We start from the raw sequence: 13,984 nt of genomic DNA on the forward strand, positions 1-13,984 counted from the left end.
ACATATTAGTTAAAAAAAAAATGGCTAGGAACATAGTCTCACACTTACTCCCTACTCTTTTCTCTTATAGGGAGGCTAGAAAAACAGACATTAGTTTATTCTCTACCAAGAGAAAATACAGACAATACTGGGATTTACCAGGGACCTTAAATACTCTGGCAAACAGGATTCTCTGAGGAGTCTCCCGCTACTGACAGCAAACACACTTCTTTTGTTCTCATTTTCTTTTTTTAGGTAACAGAATTAAGTATGTTTCCCCATCCATATCCTTGGCCTCACCTGAAACAAATAAGCTAAAAAGAAATCTTAGCAGAGATCAGCAAACATGGAGAAAGCATTGTGTCCAAGTGATGAAGGCAAATGCCACCCCTGAGATCCAGCACCAAGAGCAGGCCTACCAGAAAGTGGGGCCTTGAACCTGAGATGAACACTCAGGGAAAGAGCCTGAACACTGGCTGAAGTGGCCTCAACCTGTTAGCAAACCCCTGGCTCACATCAGAGGAGAATGCAAATCTTTAGAGATCAGGTTCAGCCAGTGAGTTCTCACACACACATGTGTCTCTCCCTCCTTCTGTCCCTCCCTCTCCCTCTCTCTCTCTCTCCCTCCACTCCCCACCCCTACTCACGCAAATTGCAAATTCACGTGAAAACTAATCAACACTAAGAATACAGAGAAAGAAGAAACAACATATAGAGAACTCCAGTGACTGGAATTATCAAAGATTGTAACGTGTAAAATGTTTAAAAACAAATGATACATTAACAGAATCAGTGAGAGGACTTCTGCTTCTGGGAAGATGGATTAAACTGATTTTACCTATCCCTTCCATTAAGTAAAAAAAAAAAAAATCACCTCAGGACCTTATATATAAAACAAATAAGCAAATCTGCAAGGTGGAGAAGAGGCACCCTGGCCAGGGATCATCACACCCAGGAATGACATGCGGGGACTTCTTGCTTCATATATTCCAGACTTGGAGCTTAAGAAACCATGACCTGAAATACCAACGGGTGCAGACAAAAGAAGCCCAACAAACTCCTGGTTACTGTAGTCAAAGGATCAGGAAAGCAGCAGCACAGCAAGACAGAAAATGACTAGACAATAACTGCTCACTCCTGCCAAGCACTACAGGAAAAAAATCTGCCACCCTGCCCCACCCACACCAGCAAAGGCTGAGTAAGGAGCCCAGCCTTCCAGGCTCATCAGGCTGGAACAGGCACACAAGCCTCCCCTCCCACCGTAACAGTGGAAACCATGAGTAGTCAGGACACTCACCTCACCTGGTGGTGATGAAGGAGCCCTCCCCTCCCCACGGAGGTAGTGTCCCAGGAGGTTTAGTGGAGTCAGGACTTCCATCGCCATCCAGTGCCAACCAGGCCACCCTCTTCTGTGGCATCAATGGAAGCCAAGTGGGTGAGCATTAAGAAGCCACTCCTAGGTCTCCCAGCCAGGGAGGTATCAGCAAAGGTCTAATGGGGGCCACAACCCCCACTCACTCCCAGCAGAAATGAGGAGCACCCCTTCCCACCTTGGGTGTGGCAGTCAAGTGGGGAACCTGGACTTCTACTCCCACTTGGCAATAACAAAGTAAAAGTCTCTCTACCCCTACTGGAATGGTGTCAGAGAAAGTTTATATAAAATCTAGTTTCAAAACATTATATCCAGGTTTCAGTAAAACATTCCTCATCATAGCAAAAACCAGAAAAATCTCAAATTGAATGAAAAAAAAAAAAAACAACAGCAAGATGACAGAGATGCTAGAATTATCTAACAGATTTTAAGACAGTCATCATAAAAATGCTTCAATGAGCAATTATGAACACGCTTGGAACAAATTTAAAAAAATAGAAAGTCTCAGAGAAGTAGAAGATATAAAGAATGCAATGAAAATTTTAGAGTTAAATTTAATTTAAATTTAATTTACTAAAATATAATAATGCAAAATTTAAAATCCCAGGAGACAGGTTTTAATTGAATGGAGAAGGCAGAAGAAAGAATTGGTGAACTGGAAGAAAGCCCAGTAGAAACTTCTCAGTCTGAACAATAGAGCAAAAGTAGAACAAACCAGTAAATAAACAAAACCAAAGTTTCAGAGAGCTGTGGGATGATAACAAAAGATTAAATATTTATGTCCTCAGAGTCCCAGAAGAAGAGGAAAAAGAAGGGAGGGCTGAAAAAATACTCAAAAAATAATAATGGCCGAAAACTTTCCAAACTCCGTGAAAGATATAAACCTACATATTTACGAAGCTAAGCTAAGCCCAAACAGGATAAACACACACACAAAAATTCTCACCAAGCTTCACAAACTTCTGCAAACTAAAGACAGAGTCTTGAGAACAGCAAGAAATAAATACTTATTAACAGCAGGATCAATTTGAATACACCAGATTTCTGATGCAAAACCAGAAAGGATGGAAGGAAGTAGCACACCAAATCCACAATGATAGTACTGAAAGAAAAGAACTGCCAGCCTAGACTGCTATATCCAGACAAAATATCCTTCAGGAATGAAGGAGAAATCAAGATATTCCCAGATAAAGGAAAACTAACAAAATTTGCCATCAGCACGCTTGACTTAAAGAATTGCTAAAGAAAGTTGTCAATAGAAAAAAAAAAAATGCTACAAGAAAGAATCTGGAAATATCAAGAAAAAAGAACAAGGTGAGCAAAAATGGTTAAATAAAATATTTCTCTTCTTGAGTTTTCTAAATTATGTTTGATGGTGGAAAAAACCTTACAATATTGTGTGCTGTGGTTCTAAATGTGTATAGAGTAAATATTTAATATACTTACAGTTGGGAGAGGATAAAGGGACATAAAGAGAAGTTTCTACTGGTAAAAAATGATAATACCAGTAATCTGTGATATGCAATGTATAAGTAATGTAATACCTAGAGCCATTACAAAAAATCCTACACAAGGAGACACACTTAAACACTATAGACAAATCAGAAAGTAAACTAACCCACAAAAAGGACAGAAAAAGAAGCAAAGCAATTAAAAACAATAAACATGAAACAACAAAAGAAAAAAGGTAGACTTTAGCCTTAACATACCCATGACTATAACTATACTAAAAATAAATAGTCTAAATGTACCAGTTAAAAGACAGCAATGGGCAAAGTGGATTAAAAATATGGTATCTGCAAGGGTATCATCTCAAATATAATGATATAGGTAGGTTGAAAGTAAAATTATAGGAAAAGACATTATACAAACATTAATCAAAAGAAAGCAGGAGTCCAAGGCAGCAGGCTGAGCGGATCCGCCACAATAAAAGGCACAGCGCTCTGCACCACGCTGCTCTCTCTCTCTCTCTGTCTCTGTCTCTCTGTCCCCCTGCTCTCTCTCTCTCTCTCTTTCTCTCTCTCCCCCTCTTAAAAAAAAAGAAAGCAGGAGTGGCTATATTAATATCCGATGATGTAAACTTTAGAACAGAGAAAATAACCAGAGACAAAAAGGAGCATAATATAAGAGTCAACCCCCCCAGGAAGACACAATCGTAACTGTATATGAACTAAACAACAAAGATGCAAAATATATGGAGCAAAAACTTATAGAACTGAAAGGAGAAATAGGCAAATCCACAATTAAGTTAGAGACTTCAACACACTCTCTCTCAACAACTGATAGACCAGCTAGATATAAATATTAGCAAGAATATATAATAACACAACTCTGCTAACCAGTAGAATTCAATTGACATTCATAGAACACTCCACCCAACATCAGCAGAATACACATTATTCCCAGTGCTCATGGGCATATATCAAGATAGACAACATCTGGGACCATAAAACAAACTTCAATTAATTTGAAATAATTAAAATCAAATACAGTGTATTCTCTGACCACAGTGGAATTAAAACAGAAATCAGTAACAGAAAGATAAAAAAAATACCCAAGTTCTTGAACACTAAATAAAATACTTACAATGAATCCATGGGTCAAAGAGAAAACCTCAAGGCAAATAAACAAAAAATACTGAACTGAATAAAAATGAAAGTGCAACATATCAAAATATTGGACACAGCCAAAGTAGTGCTGGGAAGAGAATGACAGCACTGAATCCATACATTAGAAAAGAGAAATATTTTCAAATTAAAAATCTAAGTTCCTACTGCAACAACCTATAAAAAGTAGACCGAAATAAATGCAAAGTCAGGAGAATGAGGCAAATCAGAAAGGAGAGAAATGAATGAATTTGGAAACAAAAACAAAAATAGAGAAAAATCAATGAAAGAACAAGCTGATTCTCTGAAAAGAAACATTTAAAACCTGTAGCAAGATTAAGAGGAAAGAAAAGAAGATACAAATTGCCAATAATCGGATTGAAACAGGAAATATCACTTACAGAACCCTTGTAGATTTCACAAGGACTAATTCCTCAACAAACACAAACTACCACAATACACTCAATATGAAATAGGTGATTTGAATAGCCCTACAACTTGAGAAATTGATTGAAAGTCCCCCTAAAGACTTCAGATCCAGCCACTTCACAAAAGAATTTTAACTCATGTTTAAAGAGAATACCAGTTGTACACAATATCTTCCAGAACACAGGTAAGAACACTTCCCATTTCATTTTATAAAACTAGTACTCCTTTGATACCAATACCAGACAAAAAACAGTAAAAAAGAGACAACACAATATTCTTTGTGAATATAGATGAAAAAATCCTTAACAAAATATTACCAAATAGAACTCAACAATATATACAAAGAATTATTCACTATGACCAAGTTAAGTTTATTCCAGGGATTTGAAAATAAGGTAATCCATCAAATTAAATACAGATTCAAGAAAGACCCACATGATCATGTCAACTGATGTAGGAAAAGCATTTGACAAAATTCAATACCCATTCTCAGAAAACCAGAAACACAAGGGAACTTCTTCAACTTGACAAACAACATCTGAAAAACATCAAAAACAAACTGAAATCCAACACAAAAACACCCCACAGTTCACATTATACTAGTGGTGAAGACTAGATGCTTTCCCACATAAGACCAGGATCAAGGCAAGTATGTCTGCAGTTAATGCTCACATGGTATCAGAAGTTGGAGTCAGGGCAATAAAGCAAGACAAGGAAATGAAAAGCAAACAGGTCTGAAAGGAACAAATAAAAGTGTCCCTCTTTGCAGATGACATTACTGTCTATGCAGAAAATATCAAGGAACCCACAAAAAACTAGAATAAAGAAGTTCAGCAAGGTTGTATAACATGAGATTAAAATGCAAAAATATATTTTATTTCTATATGCTAGTAATGAATACATGAATATTGAGTTAAAATATAAAATACCATTGACAAATGCTTTAAAAAATAAACTACTTAGCTATACATCTCTCAAAATATGAGCAGAATATGTATGCTGAAACTACAAAATGCTTGCAAAAGAGATCAAATAAGATCTAAATAAATGTAGAGATGTACTATGTCTGTGGACTGGAAGATTTAATGTAATAAAGATGTCAATATTTACAAAATCAGTCATAAATTAAATGCAGTCCCAATCAAAATTTCAAAGGATTTGTTGTAGATATAGACAAACTGATTCTAAAATTGATATGAACCTGTACAGTAAGAAGATCTAACACCATTTTTAAAAAAGAATAAATTTGTAGGACTCACTACTAATTTTAAAGACTTGCTATAAAATTATGTATTTAAAGGATAGAAAGATAATCAATGTTACAGAATAAAGAAAATAGATCTAGACAAAAAAACAACAGACCGATTTTTTTACTAAGGCACAAAGGCAATTCAATGGAGGAAGAAGAGACTTTCTAACAAATTGTGCTGGTACAACACAATACTTATATTTACATGCAAAAAGTACAAACCTTGACACATACTTTACATCATATATAAAAGTAACTCGTACAGATCATACACTTAAATATAAAATATAAGACTATAAAATGTCTGGAAAAACATGACAAAATATCTTTGACAGTGGGTTAGGCAACGAGTTCTTAGATGTGACATCAAAAGCATGATAGATAGAAGAAAAGAAATGATACATTCGACTTCATCAAAATTAAAAGCTTTTGCTCTACAAAAGACAGTGTTAGAAGATGAAAAACCTATGGAAAGAAAATATCTGCAGATCACATGTATGATGAAAGAATTGTATGTAGAATTATACAGAATTCTCACATTCAGCAATAAGGAAACAATCCTATTAAAAAATAGGCAAAAAATCTGAACAAAACTTTATCAAGGAAGATACATAGATGGTAAATAAACACACACACACAGAATTCCCAGTTGTCCATTAAAAATGAAAATTAATACCCAAACGAGATAACACTATTAAAATGGCAAAACAATGACAAAAAAGCCCAAACCCTTAACCATATTGTTTTGGAGAGGATGGAGAGCAACTGAACTCTCACACATTGCTGGGGTGGGGGCAACCCAAAATGGTACCACCATTGTGAAAAACAGCTTGGTGGTTTCTTAGCAACTTGAACATATACTTGCCATATGACCTACCAATCCTGCTCCAGAGAAATGAAAATTCACATTCACAAACACACACACAAAACTCATGAATGTTCACAGCAGCTTCATGTGTAATAACAAAAAGCTGGTGAAAACCCAAATGCCCTTCAACAGGTAAAGTGATTAACAATAGAATACTACTCAGCAGTAAATGGGAAGGGATGACAGACACATGTTACAATATGGAGGGAAGTCAAAAACATGCTCAGTGAAAAAGCCAATCTCAAAAGGGTTCATACATACTGAATGATTTCATTTATATGATATGTTGTAAAAGCAAAATTATAGAAATAGAACGGAGTAGTGGATGACATTGATTGCACTGGAGGAAGGCTGGACTACAAAGGGAATTTTTTTTTAAGATGATGGACAGATATATGTCTTGTTTGTGGTGGTGGTTACACAAATCTATGAATGTGTTAAAACTCATAGAATTGTACTGAAAAAGTTTACTTTGTGTAAATTTTAAAAACAAAAGAGAATTTGTAAAGATAAAACAGATACTAGGCAATGATACCATATTAAGTTAAGGAGCAATTTAAGTATTCTAAGTTCCTGCTTTTGATTGTTAGAGGAGTTAAAAATAACAATTGAGATGTGCCAGTTAAAAGCTAAAGATGTTCACTTTAGAAATAAAATAATCTAGCTCTGTGCTAATTATAAGAGCTGTATCTAAAATAAAAATAATCAAGAGGCCTGAAGAGAAGAGAACATATACCAGGTTATTTCTATATATTATTATATTAATACTGCCCAAATGAACTTTAGAGAAAAAAGAACAATAAACAAAGACATTGTAAGAGAAAAGGACTGCAGTATGATAGAAAAGTGTAACTCATCAAAAGCTATGAGAATTCTGAAACTGGGTATAACATGATAAGAATCACAGAATACATAAATCAAAATTAATCAAACCTTAGGGAAGTCCTGAAAAATTTACCATAATAGATGTTATCATTGTCATTATTCCTCTTTAAAGAGCAGTAAAGCTGAAAAAACAATGAAGACACAGAGAATTTGAAAAATTTAACAGGATTTATTTGACAGACATACATGGAACCCTGAATCTAATCACTACAGAATATAAATTCTTCTCATGCACAGAGGAATTCATTTCCAAAAATTAACCACATATTAGCTTTTAAAGAATATCAACAAACATCAAAGAACAGATGCCACACAGATGTTCTCTGACCTCTATACAATTTAGGCTGAAATCAATAAGAAAAAAAGTTAAAATTGAAAAAAAAATTGGAAACCTTAAAACAATTTTAAATAGCTCACAGGTTAAAAATAAACTTAAAAATTTTAAATATTTAGAGTAGAAAAATGACAATACTGCATATCAAACCTGTCAGCAAGTAAATGGATACTTAAAAAATATAGAAATTCAAATGCTTATATTAGAAAAGAGGCTGAAAATACTTGAGAAGTATAAACAGAATAAATTTCAAGAAATGAGAATAAAGAAAATAAGAGAAGAAATTAGTAAAATAAAGAAAGTCATATAATAACATCAACAAGGTCAAAAGTTAATTCTTCGAAAAGACTAACAAAATAGAAAATCTCCTTAAGACTGGTCCAGGGGAAGAAAAATAAAAGTGGGAACAAATAATAATAGGAAATAAAAATGGAATATAACCAATGACTCTGCAGAATCAAAAAGATAAATGAAAATTATGACAACTTTATTTGAAAACTTAGACAAGGATGGTCAAACAGCTAGAAATATAAAGCAAGCCAAAATCAACTCAATAAATAGGGAGTCTGAATAGTCCTTTAAACATTAAAGAAATTAAACCAGTCATTAAGTATCTTCCCATTAAAAAATCTTCTGTTTAATAAAAAGAAAACAGAAAAACAAGGTGTTTAACATGCAAATTTTCAAGAAATGTCTCTTTCCAAACTTATACAAATCCTTAAAAATAACAGACAAAGAAGCAACTCATTCTGAGACAAGTGTAACAACTCCAAAACCAGACAAGGACCAATGAGGAAAACCACAGATCAGCCTTTATATATTAATAATGATACAAATATCCTAAACAAAATAAATTAGCATATTATGAACAAGTTAGATGAATTGCTGGAATGCAAGAGCTGTCTAACTTTAGAAATCACCAAGTATAATTCATCACATTGACTGATTAAAGGATAAAACATGACAATCTCAAATACAGACAAAATATTTAATACAATTCAATGTCTATTCATGAAAAATAGAAAAAATAAGGAAAACCCTTATTCTGATTTTTTAAAGTACCTATAAAACATTACTTTTATTTACATGTTAAAAATATTCCTTTTATAAGAATAGACAGCTATACCTACTACCACTGTCTACTCAGTTCAGTAAGCAACTAAATAGATTTAAAAAGTGAAAAGAACCTAGACTGACATAATCAATATAAACTATTGAAAATAATGAAAGCTTAGAAAGGTGGTTGGATAGAACAGCAATATATCAAAAACCAGTAAATATGTAGAAAACCTAATTTTAAAAATAATTTAATAAAGAAACTTGGAATAAATTTAATAAAGATGGGAAATAACTTTATGGAGAAAGAAATTAGGAAAAGATATTGACACAGACAAATCAAGAGATATACTCCCTTTATAGATAGGGAGATGTGGGGAAAGTTGGGGTTCCTATGGCCAGGATCCTCGCCTGAACCTAAAATATACTCCTTGATGATGTAACTGGCCTGCTTCCACACCTGTAGGCAATAAGCTATTATTGACTGAGTTGCTATATAAAGAGCTCTGCCCAGGGCTCTGGGCGGAGGCAGAGATGGAGGAGGATTTCAGACCTGCAGACTGCTGGATGCACACACAATTCTAGTGCTCAACCTATTGCCAGGACATGAAGCTGGGTAATAAACCCTTTCACCCCAAGAACATTTCATTGTCATTCCTCAGTCTCACTGAATCCATAGTGAACTTGCCCAGGGCTGAAACCCATTGGCAAGACAGGAGAATTAATTTTTTAAACCTATCAGCCAGCTGTCATATAAATGCAGGTTCAATAAAAAAATCTAAATAAGGACTTTTTTTTTTTGTAAGAAAAATCATCATTTTAATATCAGGACAGTGATGGTTTAATACAATAATCTTTTTTTTTGAGAGGGCATCTCTCATATTTATTGATCAAATGGTTGTTAACAACAATAAAATTCTGTATAGGGGACTCAATGCTCAATGTACAATCATTAATCCACCCCAAGCCTAATTCTCATCAGTCTCCAATCTTCTGAAGCATAATGAACAAGTTCTTAGATAGTGAATAAGTTCTTACATGGTGAACAGTACAAGGGCATTCATCACAGAAACTTTCAGTTTTGATCACGCATTATGAACTATAAACAATCAGGTCAAATATGAATATTCATTTGATTTTTATACTTGATTTATATGTGAATCCCACATTTCTCCCTTATTATTATTATTATTATTATTATTTTTAATAAAATGCTGAAGTGGTAGGTAGATGCAAGATAAAGGTAGAAAACATAGTTTAGTGCTGTAAGAGAGCAAATTTAGATGATCAGGTATGTGCCTGTAGACTAAATGTTAATCCAAGCTAGACAAGGGCAATAAAACATCCACAGATGCAGAATATTTCTCTCAAAACAGCGGGGGTAAGGTTCTAAGCCTCACCTCTGTTGATCCCCAATTTCTCACCTGATGGCCCCCCTGCAACTGTGCCTGTCTTAGGTTGTTCCTCCCTTGAGGAATCTTACCCGTCTCTGGCTAACCAGTCATCTTCCGGGGCCATACAGGGAAATGTAAAGTTGGTAAGTGAGAGAGAGGCAATATTGTTTGAAAAGGTTAGCTTTTTACTTCTTTGCAGATTTATGCCCTGTGGCTTTTATGCCCAGTATTTGTCTTGAGGTATCTTCACCACTTGGAAGAATTATGATACTCGGTAAATTCGATATGAGGCATGAATTCTATTTAAGGGTTGTAATTAGGAAGGAAGAAGAAAAGCTATAGGAGTAGCAGACGGAAGATAACATGGGAAGATTGATTATTTCTTTGACATATCTTCTTGTAGAGTAATTTAAGCATGTATAGGTTTTAAACTACTAATTAAATTGCATACACACATTAACATAATAGGAATATAGTTACATAACCAAAGCAGACCTATAATTACCAGCCATCTCCAGTGAAACCAAGAAAACCAGTTAGGCACCCTAGACATTTGTGAAAACTTATCTATGATATGATGGATATTGTCCAACTGAACTTGAACAGTCTGAGAGAAATCAGACAAATTAAAACAACCCATTCCTGGGGACTGTTCACATCCCATATGTTCTTTAAACAGTAGATAGTCTGTAGTCGTAAGATTTTGGAGCGCTACAGCTTGCACTTCTCCTAATTCTTGGTTGAGTTCCAACAGTGTAGATCCAATAAATAAGGACTTTTTAAAACTAACTTAACAAGCTTAATCTGAATCTAAAGTTTATATGGAAATGCAAAGACTTAAGAAGCATGATTCTTCCTTAGAAAGAATAAGTTGGAACTTCACTACCAGATACTGAAACTTACTAAAGTCAGAGTTATTAAGTCAGTATTATATCAATGTTCACACTGAACATAGAAACAGAAGAGAATGTCTAGGAACTGACACCACCTCCGCCCTCACCCACACAACACACAAATGATAGATGGTAGAGGTATGGTCCCAGACTGGGTTAAAGGGGAGAGAAAATGAGTTATTCAATACATAGTTGTGAACAAAGTGAAGGTTCCTATGGCCAGGATCCTTACCTGACCCTAAACTACTTGATGATGTTACTGGTCTGCTGCTGGGCTACTGCTTCCACACCCACAGGCAATTAGCTAATATTGACTGAGTCACCGTAGAAAGAGCTCTGCCCAGTGCTCTGGGTGGAGGCAGAGACCAAGGAGGATTGCAGATCTGCAGACTGTTGGATGCACACATAATTCTAGTGCTCTACCTAGTGCTGGGAGACCAAACTGGGTAATAAACCTTTTCACCCCAAGAACATTCCATTGTCATTCCTCAGTCTCACTGAAATCCACTGGCAAGACAATAGTGCTAGGTCAACAGGAAGAGAGAGAGAAAGAATGGAAAGGAAGGGAAGGAAGGAAGGGTGTTCTACTCAACACCAAGCATAAAATCCAAGTTCCAATTACTTAAAGACTTAAATGTAAAAGGCAAGACATTAAAACTTCAGGGAAAATATATAAAGAATGCCTTATATTTCTTTTTTTTTTTTTAGATAAGTATTTTTTATTGAAGGGTAGTTGACACACAGTATTACATTAGTTTCAGGTGTACAACACAGTGATTCAACATTTATATACATGATAATTCTAGGTACCAGCTATCACCATACCAAGTTGTTACAATATTTTGACTATATTCCTTATGCTATACATTACATCCCGGTTACTTATTTATTTTACAATTGGAAGTGTGTACTTTTTTTTTTTTTTTTGTAAGGGCATCTCTCATATTTATTGATCAAATGGTTGTTAACCACAATAAAATTCTGTATAGGGGGGTTAATGCTCAATGCACAATCATTAATTCACCCCAAGCCTAATTTTCATCAGTCTCCAATCTTCTGAAGCATAACAAACAAGTTCTTACATGGAGAACAAATTCTTACATAGTGAATAAGTTACATGGTGAACATTACAAGGGCAGTCATCACAGAAGCTTTTGGTTTTGATCATGCATTATGAACTATAAACAGTCAGTTCAAATATGAATATTCATTTGATTTTTATACTTGATTTATATGTGGATACATTTCTCTATTATTATTTTTAATAAAATGCTGAAGTGGTAGGTAGATACAAGATAAAGGTAGAAAACATAGTTTAGTGTTGTATGAGAGCAAATGTAGATGATCAGGTGTGTGCCTGTAGACTATGTGTTAATCCAAGCTAGACAAGGGCAATAAAACATCCACAGATGCAGAAGATTTCTCTCAGAACAGGGGTGGGGGAGGTTCTAAGCCTCACCTCTGTTGATCCCCATTTTCTCACCTGATGGCCCCCCTGCGACTGTGCCTGTCTTAGGTTGTTCCTCCCTTGAGGAATCTTACCCGTCTCTGGCTAACCAGTCATCTTCCGGGGCCATACAGGGAAATGTTGAGTTGGTAAGTGAGAGAGAAGCCTTATTGTTTGAAAAGGTTAGCTTTTTACTTCTTTTCAGATTTATGCCCTGTGGCTTCTATGCCCAGCATTTGTCTTGAGGTGTCTTTACCACTTGGAAGAATTATGATACTCGGTAAATTCGATATGAGGCACGAATTCTATGTAAGGGTGCCTTATATTTCTGACCATAGGATAAGACTTTTGAAAAAAAATAAAGATTAACCATAAGAGAAAAGAATAATTAATATATTTACAAGGGAATTAACAACTTCTGTTATGGGGTTGAAAAAAGGTGAAAAGTCACTCAAAAAATGGAAAAAGATGTAAGAAAATATAACTGCCAAAGGATTAACATTCAGACTGTATCAAGAACTCCTACAAGTCAATGAAAAAAAAACTCTATAAAAAAAATGAGCTAAAGAATAGCACTTCCTAAAATAACATAATGATTAACAAATATGAAAAAATTTTCATTGTGGGGAAAATTGAAGCTCCCACGTCCAGGATCCTCACCTGACCCTAAACCACTTGATGATGTAATTGGCCTGCTGCTAGGCTACTGCCTGCACACCTGTAGGCAATGTGCTATTATTGACTTAGTTATTATATAAAGAGCTCTGCCTGGTGCTCTGGGTGGAGGCAGAGACGGAGGTGGACTGTGGACCTGCAGACTGCTGCGTGCAGATGTGATTCTAGTGCTACACCTACTGCCAGGAGAATAAAGCCAGGTATAAACCCTTTTACCCCAAGAAGTTCCATTAAAATTTCTCCATCTCACTGAATCCGTAGTGAGCCTTTCTGGCACTGAAACCCTCAGGTGAGATACCATAAAATGTATTATAAATTACACATACATATAAACATTTTCTTTTAAGTTTTTATTACTTTCTTAAAAGAGTTGAGTTTCAGTGCATCTTGACAGCTAGCTACAGCAACTATTAACACATCAACTTCATGTAAATAAGCTACACAGATCAGAAGGCAACAAATTCTCTCCTTTGAAGGGAAAGGATCTTGTGCTGGAGTGTGGATAAAATGAGAGTTCCTGTGGCCAGGATTCTCACCTGGCCCTGGCTGACTAGCTCACTGCACACCTGTGGGCACACAACATGGTGGCAGGGCTGCAGGAGAGCAGAGCAGAGGCTGGAGTGGTGGCAGCGGTGAGGACAGAGGCCCAGAGGATGGCTGTGTGGGATGACTGTGGAGACAGGCCCAGAGGACGGCTGTGTGGACAGAGGGGCCCAGAGGCAGAGACTGGCTTGCTGCATATACAGACTCACTCTGACTGAATGGGATTCTAGTAACTGACCTGCCACCTGGAAATA

At 35.6% G+C, this 13,984-nt stretch overlaps 1 protein-coding gene across 5 annotated transcripts in view; it reads right to left on the reverse strand.

Annotated features, from left to right (window-relative positions):
• Positions 1-13,984, reverse strand: part of ARHGAP44 (Rho GTPase activating protein 44) — a 187,179-nt gene that overhangs the window by 92,661 nt on the left and 80,534 nt on the right. The gene's annotated exons all lie outside the window — the stretch shown is intronic.

The sequence above is a fragment of the Manis javanica genome, chromosome 4, assembly GCF_040802235.1.
Source record: "Manis javanica isolate MJ-LG chromosome 4, MJ_LKY, whole genome shotgun sequence".
Classification (NCBI taxonomy): Eukaryota; Metazoa; Chordata; class Mammalia; order Pholidota; family Manidae; genus Manis; species Manis javanica.